The following is an 8556-nucleotide window of genomic DNA, read 5'->3' as shown; positions in this document are numbered from 1 at the left end:
TGGCAACAGAAATTTGGTCAAGTTTTCGGTGTTAAAAGTTCGATATATATTTTTCTATATGAGTTTGGGTGGTTTCTAAATTACGTGTAAATGTTATCATAATTCATATTTAATGACCTAGGTTACAACCACTATTCAAAGGTACTTAAGAACAGCAAGATAATACTATAGTTGACTGACTGGTAGCATATATACATATTTGAATACCTAAAAAAAATACTCCCAAAATATAATCACAAATACGACACTGATTTGGCACCCCCACCCCGCAAAAAAAAACTTAATTTGCACCGTGTACTACGGCCTCAATTCCTTCACTGTGTGCTGCACTCTTTCTCTTTTTCAACGTTTTTTCTTCTTTCTCGATCTTAATTTTTAAAAGTAGCTGGTTACAGTTAGAATTTCTCAAAAAGCAACTGTTGCTTGTAACTGCGTTATCAAGTAACTAATTACTATGAACACTGAATCTTTGGCCATGTCTTCCTTCGTAATTCTCCTGTAATTTTTAGGCTGTGAGTTGCTACACTGCCACTTGCAGCGATTCCCAAAGCAAGCAGGACGTTGCTGCTGAAGCAATGACTCCGAGGAATCTGTCTTACGACCTTCTCCTCTCTTATCCTTCGCTCGAGGCTTGATAATTGAAAAATAAAGGCCCTTAATAAACTCCGCGGTACTTTATTACTTTCTCGCAACTCGGGATGTGGAAGCAAGTTAGGGGAGAAAACCAACGCCAGGAAAGAAAGCAGGCTTCTTTAGAGCGAAACAAATGCCTTACGAACGTCTACGTTCCTCTATAAAGTCCAAGACACTTAAGCGGAAATGTTCTAATTCCAGTTTTGTGTCCCTTTCACGTCGCTTGTCACTTCGGTGTGAAATCTCCCCATATCCGTCACTGCTAAGAGTTATCGTAAATAATATGTCTGTAGACCCATCGATTAAAACAAATGAGAAATAAGTAAATATTGAATATAAAAATGTATATGAAGTATAAGAAACATAAATGTAAATAGAAATTACGATACTTAAGGATATACTCATATGTTAAATGTACAGTAAAGCTAAGAAGTTGAGATGTTAGTTTAAAACTGGGTCTTATTTCGGTCTTTAGATCGAATTTGTTTTTGATTACCTCTGGCGAGGAATATATCGTCAGTTTTTGGTAGTTTGGTCCTTGGTGGCGCTATAGTCAAGTTAGACGCCCCAAAGCACTACGGTTTGCGCTAGTTCCTTTAGACGCACTGGGCCACAGGTAGCGCTATCCCTTAGCGATCTTGGGCTGTCACCTTTTGGTTTGGCATAGCAGGTGGCGCTATATCCATATTTGTCGCCCCTGAAATCCATTGGACCTTTGTTTCAGTCCTCGATGCTTAAGAAAAGAGGAAAGCGAGCAGGAAAAAGATTTTGCGAGTATGTGATGGAACGTCGGCGACGAGAGGGAGGAGAAACTATAAAACCGCCCGTTGTTAGCAACGACCCTCTAGGATTGAAATACGATATTTCTGGAAGAGAGAAAGATTTCAAACCAATTCCAATCAACATACCAGATCAGAAGAAAGAAAAATATGCTGAGAATCAAGGGAGTACAGGACGATCCAAGAGAAAAGGAAAACAAGTAGTTGATCCATTTCTTCAAAGATAGAAGAAATATATCATTGGTGTAAATAAAATAAAGATATAATTGATGTAAATATAAAAAGTATATGATCGATGTAAATATAAAAGATAGATAATCCATGTTTGTCCATTTGAGAAAGAAGAAATCCAAATAAAATATTATATAGAGGAAAGAAGAAGAAGTTTTTCCTTTTCCCACAGAAGAAATTCATATTAGTAGAAGAAAGAAGAACAAGGCCAGGGTCATAGAAGAAGAAGAAGAAGAAGAAATCCAAATATGATTTTATATAGAGGAAAGAAGAAGAAGTCTTTCCTTTTCCCACAGAAGAAATTCGTATTAGTAGAAGAAAGAAGAACAAAGCCAGGGTCATAGAAGAAGAAGAAATCAAATAAGATTTTATATAGAGGAAAGAAGAAGAAATCAAATAAGATTTTATATAGAGGAAAGAAGAAGAAGCCTTTCCTTTTCCCACAGAAGAAACTCGTATTAGTAGAAGAAAGAAGAAGGCCAGGTCATAGACGAAGAAAGAAGAAATCCAAATAAGATTTTATATAAAGGAAAGAAGAAGAAGCCTTTCCTTTTTCCACACAAGAAATTTATATTAGAAGAAGAAAGCCACGTCATAGAAGAAAACGAAGAAGCTAAATTTATTCCATTACAAAATAATATAATTTATGTACATATATATATTTACTTCGTACATATAATATCTGTAAACTATGAAGATTTTCAGAATATAGACTCGCATTTCCTCATATCCTTTGACTATTTCTGCTTTCTGATTGGCATTGTTAAAATAAGAACCTATTACTCTGAAGATTTGTAGCCGTGGTATGATAATATAAATAGTGCATTAAGGGGCTTTCATGTGAATACACGAAGGCAGGTGGCACAAGTGGCGACCAACGTTACAGAACGAGATTTGCGATTCAGAAAGTCAAGAGAGAGAAAGCCAAAACGGAAGTAGAAAATAAAGTCGAGGACAGAGAAGGAAATAGAGAAAACAAAGGAAATATTAAACTGATGTGGAGAAGAGGGAAATAAGGAAGAAATTTTCCTATGCAGTTCATGTAAAGAAATGAAACACTGGTTATAGGAGGGGATAAGAAAAGAAAAATACTTAAGACTAAGTGAAAGAGGAGAAGGTTATACATGTAGGAGCTGCAACAAAGAAGGGATAAAAGAAAAGGAAGAGAAGATGAAGGATAAACAAAAGAAGACAGAAGAGATGAACATGATGGAAATGTTTCAGAAGTTATCCATGCAGATAAACGAAAGTAGTAGAAAAGCTTCATGAGAATAATAAAAAGGCAGAAGAGAAGCTGGATGAAAATAACAGAAAGGTTGAAGATAAGCTGGATAGAATAATAGAAAATTGGAAGCCGTGAGGTCCAAAACACATGAGATGTACTTGAGATTGACGGAATCGTGTGAATAAAATAGAAAGTCGTTGGAAAGGAACATAAAATAGAGAAAGATGTTAATCGAGAGCACAAGTTTAGATATAAATAGAAGAATAGAAGAGGAGGTTGCGAACCTTAGAGAAGAAAATGAACAGAGAAACGAAAATCTGGAAAGAAAGCTTGTTGAAAGTAAATCTAAGATAGAAGTAGCCGTTTCAAGAATAGAAGATAATGAGAGCAAGATAGAGGAAGCGAAGGTCCTGATAGAAGATAGAAGTTGGGAGATAAATAATAGAATAGAAAAGGAAGTTTTAAAGTTAAGATAAGTGATCATGCAGGAACTTAAAGAGGTTCGAGAAAAGGCAGATAAGAAAGAAAAGGAAATGGACGGAAAGATAAAGGGAACGGCATCTAGGATCGATAAGACAGAGAAGAGAATGGAGGAAGTGGAAAGAAGATTAGGAAATATATCAGTAAGCGAAAGGAACGCTACATCTAGTCTTCGATACAGTGATGAAGAGAATTATGTCAAGAGAGAGATGAAAGAAGAAAGCTCTAGTGATGAGTCTACGACAGAGGAAGAAAAAAACAAAAGTCTGGCAGACGACCTCAATAAAGAAAAAAGATAAAATGGAAGAGTAGCGAAGAAGGAAGCAACAATGAGAAATTTTTGGGTACGCTTGAAAAGGAATACGAAGGTAGCGAAAGATACAAGTCAAGGATACCGAGACCTCAGGAACTGCAACATATGCCCAAGTTTAATGTAAACATATCAGAAAAATGTCCACGAAAATTCTTGAAGAAACTTACCACGAATGTCAGGTTAATGAGAATCCCTGATCACATGATTCTTAGTCTCATCGACACGTGTTTCGAACAGTCAGCAGCGGGTTGGTACCAGTTAAACCAACACAAGTTTAAAACACTTCAGAGAATTTAGTCGAAAGTTTTTAGACTACTATTGCAGCCAAGACATTAAGCAAAGGCAGCTGGAAGCTTTGAAACGTAGGTACATCGACGGGTCTAAAATTGAAAGTCTGGAAGAACATACGTGGGAAACCTTGAGAAGTTTCAAGAATTTGAAAGAGGGATGCAGTGAGGAGGAGCTAGTGAAGCAAGTAATACAAACGTTACCGCTGAGAATTCAAATAGCAATAGCAGCAGTGAAAATAAAGAAAGTAGACGACTTAATAGAATATCTGAGAACGGAAGACATATTGAAGAAAACACAAAACTCTTGGAATAAAGAGAGGAATGACAGAGAGGGTAGACCTTATGCGAAGAGACCCTACACGGAGGAAGACAACCGTAACAGACCAAAGTTCCGGAGAAAAGAGTTCGAGGTAAGGCACGTGGACTTAAGAAATCAGAATCAAGACAGAGGAAGAGGAAACAATGTAAGAAATAGAAAAGAATACGTTAGGAACCAAGAATTTGTTGGAGTAGGAAGATATGAAGGTCATGGGAGGTCATGTAGAGGCCCAAATAGATTCCAAGGACATGGCAGAGTAGGAAGCACTAGATGGAGAGAGGAAAGAGATGAAAGACAAAATATTAGACAAGTAGAAATTGATGAAGCGGAAAGAAGAAACGTATCACAAGCGGAAGAAGAGAGAAACGAGGCGATGAAATTGATAAGAAGTTATTGCAATAATGAAAGAAGGTTCCCAGAAAGATCTCGTAGAGAGGAAGATCCAAATAAGATTTTATATAGAGGAAAGGAGAAGAAGCCTTTCCTTTTCTCACAGAAGAAATTCGTATTAGTAGAAGAAAGAATATGATTTATGTACATATACATAATATTTACTTCGAACACATAATCTTTGTAATCTTTGAAGATTTTCAGAATATAGACTCGCATTTTCTCATATCCTTTGGCTATGTCTGCTTTCTGATTGGCATTGTTAAAATAAGAACCTATTACCCTGAAGATTTGTAGCCGTGGTATAATAATATAAATAGTGCATTAAGGGACTTTCATGTGAATACACGAAGGCAGGTGGCAAACTGTAGCACCAGTCTCGATTAAACTATCTGTGAATAAAGTGAACTTAACAACAAATGCTTAAACTTAATGTAGCAATAATTTGGATTGTGAAAGCCTTAGAAATATACTAAGGATTTATATGCAGTAGAAGCTAGCAAAATATGAATGCAAATATGCCATAAAAGCTCAAAAATGTGCAAAATAAAAATGAAAGTGAACAGAAATTGCAAAATAATTCAACTGCTGTCCTACAGAAGAAAGGGTAGAAGAGAAACCACACAAACCACAATTTTTTTTTTACTGAAAATGTTATATTAAAACTACTTTCAATAAAACCGGTTGACCTCACTTCCACCCTAGTACACCCTGGACTGCAGACTAACGAGGCTCTGGCGACTGGCCCCATGGTCAGTATAATTCTGTGTCGTCCTGTGTTTTGTCCTTATTTGTGCTGAGGGCCCTTTTTAGCCTCAGCTTTTAACTAAGGTAAGGAAATTTTAGTTTTCGGACGCGCTTTTACTTTTGTTATGATAAGGGGCTGGACCCCGTATAGTGTGACGGGTGCAAAATAGCCTCAGTGCTGACGCACCCAAAAAAAATAATTCAAATTAACAAAAAAAATAATAACAAATAATACATGTTGCAATTTTTAACTAACAGACTGTTCAACATTTGCAAAAGTAGATCTCTTATGTTATCTGTATGTAGTAGTATGTATGTGACAACGATTTTCAACATTGCATGCTATATCAAGAACAAATTTCATTAGATGTGTTTTCTTAAGTACGTCTTGCAGCTTTCCTGGCGAGGAAAGATTAAGAGATTCTCGTGCTATCGACTCACCTGGTAGACAGACCGAGATAATCTTTTCATCGTGTTTTCTTTAGTTTGGCTTGAAGTATGCTGGGCATAAACAGCCACATGTAAAGCTGTAAGTCCAATAAAAGTTTGTTGAGTTGATTTGAGTTTGGCTTTAAAATAATGCATACTATTGTTGTTACCTTCTGCCATGAAACATTACCAAAAAAACGAGTTCCTCATCGAAAACATTAGCATTTCTCCGAGTATTCATTGGTGAGGATGCCAGAAGGGAACAGAAGGAATGGACATCCATTTCCCTGTGACCCCTCCTCTTCACCATACAAGGAAAACCTTTTTAACGAACTGTTATGCCATACATCTAAAATGCATATTTAAGTGCAAATTAAATGGGATTCCCCCCTACAAAATATTCTCGTCTCTTTCCCCCTTCTCTGGCTGCATATTCGTCTCTTATATTTGAACTCAAAGAACACTTTTCTTAGTCATTTTGTGGCTCAAGAAAACATCATACGACTAAAAAACAGAAACGACTAACAAACAAATTAAAATGGCAAGGATCCAGTATAGCGTCCTATCATCCAGCAAGACGTATTATTCTCCCCGTGTCCCCCTGTAGAATGGGGATCAGTGGTTGGTTGGTATGTATTAATCACGAAGATGCATTTCTGAATGGTTATACAAACTACTTTCCATATTTAAAAATCCTTATTTTAGTCTAGTTACAATTATGATAAATTCTCAAATGATGCACTTTATATACAAAATAAAATACGCATTTATGGCAAAACCTGCCAAAATAAGCAACATAAACAGGGGGGCAGCGAGACTCATGGGGGCCCTAGGGCAGATTACTCAACTGCGGTCCCTCAGTTACTTCTATTATAGTGTCTGGATCTATGAATACAAAAATGTGTAATTTTAAAATATGGGGTGGAAAACAAATGTCCTCCTCCGTGGCCGTGCGCTCTAAGGCACCATGCTTTGGGCGGCGGTTGCGGGACGGCATAGATTCGATCCCGGGTTCAGTCTCCGGGAATTTTCGGCCCATCATCATGAGGAAATTGGGAAGCTCCGAGTGTGTGAGCGTAATCCTGTCGCGAAGTCCTACAACGGCTGCGGGTCGGTCGACAACCCGTCCCCCTAGTCTGGCTGCAGATCTCCACGCCCCCTTGGTGGCCCGCGTGGGAGGGAGGTCAGCGGTCTGTAGGTAATTGGCCCTATATTGGGCTGTAGCGCTATAGGGTTACTAGGAGTGGAAAACAAATAGGCTATACTTCTCTTGACTATGATTAAAGATGTGTTGATTTGATTTTGACACATGCTAGAGCTTAATAATAAGAGTGTGTACAAAATGACTTATATATATATATATATATATATATATATATATATCTGTATATATAACATGCACTGTGAAATACAATACGTTCTTTGCTCATTAACAAATTAAGATTACTGATTTATTACAATAACTAAAAACTAACTCTCTAGTCTTCCCGAACCCGAAGGTTCATGGCCTCAGTAACACAGCCCCCATCTATCCCTATCCTGATTAAGATCTATATACTCTTTTCCATCCCTACCAATTTCCTTTAGGTCCATCTCAACATTATCCCTCCATCTTCGTCTTGGTCTTCCTACAGGTCTCTTAATATCAGGTTTCCCAACATGAATCCTATAAACTCTTCTTTCCTCTCCCATTCGTGCCACATGACCTGCCCACCTAAGACTTCTTGATTTAATTATTCTAATAATATCTGGACATGAATACAAATTACTTCCAAATTATGTAACCTTCTCCATTCACCTGTCTCTTCATCCCTTTTAGGTCCAAATATTTTCCTAAGGATCTTATTTTCAAATACTCTCAATTTATGTTCCTCTTTCAATGTAAGGGACCAGGTTTCACATCAATATAATATTGCAGGCAAAATTATTGTTTTGTATACTTTAACTTTTAGTTTCTTAGATATTAAACGAGACGACAAAGTTTATGAAGAGAAATGTAACATGCATTTCCTGAATTAAACCTGCTTTTTATTTCCTCTTTAATATTAATTTCATTTGTTAGTACAAAATTGTATTACTCCTAAGTACTTGAATTTGGAAACTGGTTCAAATGAGTTGTTATGAATAATTAGATTTTGATTATTACCTAACACTTGGTTTCGGCCTGTAAGCATATATTTAGTTCTCTCTTTGCTAACTTCCAAACCTATCTCTTTAGCTGCTTTGAAAAATATTTTAGCATTATTCTTAATTGTATTTGTATCATCCCCCAGCAAGTCTACATCATCTGCATATGCTAACAGGTGAATCACACCGTTTAATTTTAGTCCTTCGTTAGTTTCTTTTACCTTCCTAACAGCGTATTCTAAAGCAAAATTAAAGAGCAATGGAGATGATGCATCTACTTGTTTCAACCCATCATGAATTGTAAATTTGTCAGACTTATTAATATCCACATGAATTTTACTTTCTGTTTCACTGGTGCATACTTTTACCACATTAACAAGCTTCTTAAGTATTCCAAACTCGACTAATATATTATACAGGGTGTCCCACGAACGGCGCAACTGGGAATTAAGAGTGGCGTTACTTTGTAACCGAAACCTGTACATACATAAGTCATACACCAAATGTTAGCCCTGTCCAAGTAGATATTTTTAAACATAGAAAAAACAAACGGGGTGCAGTGTTGTTCATGCAGTGTTGCCAAATGTAAGCGA

The sequence above is a fragment of the Lepisma saccharinum genome, chromosome 11 (assembly GCF_977018435.1).
Source record: "Lepisma saccharinum chromosome 11, izLepSacc3.1, whole genome shotgun sequence".
Lineage (NCBI taxonomy): Eukaryota > Metazoa > Arthropoda > Insecta > Zygentoma > Lepismatidae > Lepisma > Lepisma saccharinum.
The sequence above is the reverse complement of the archived record's forward strand: the minus strand, read 5'-3'. Positions refer to the sequence as shown.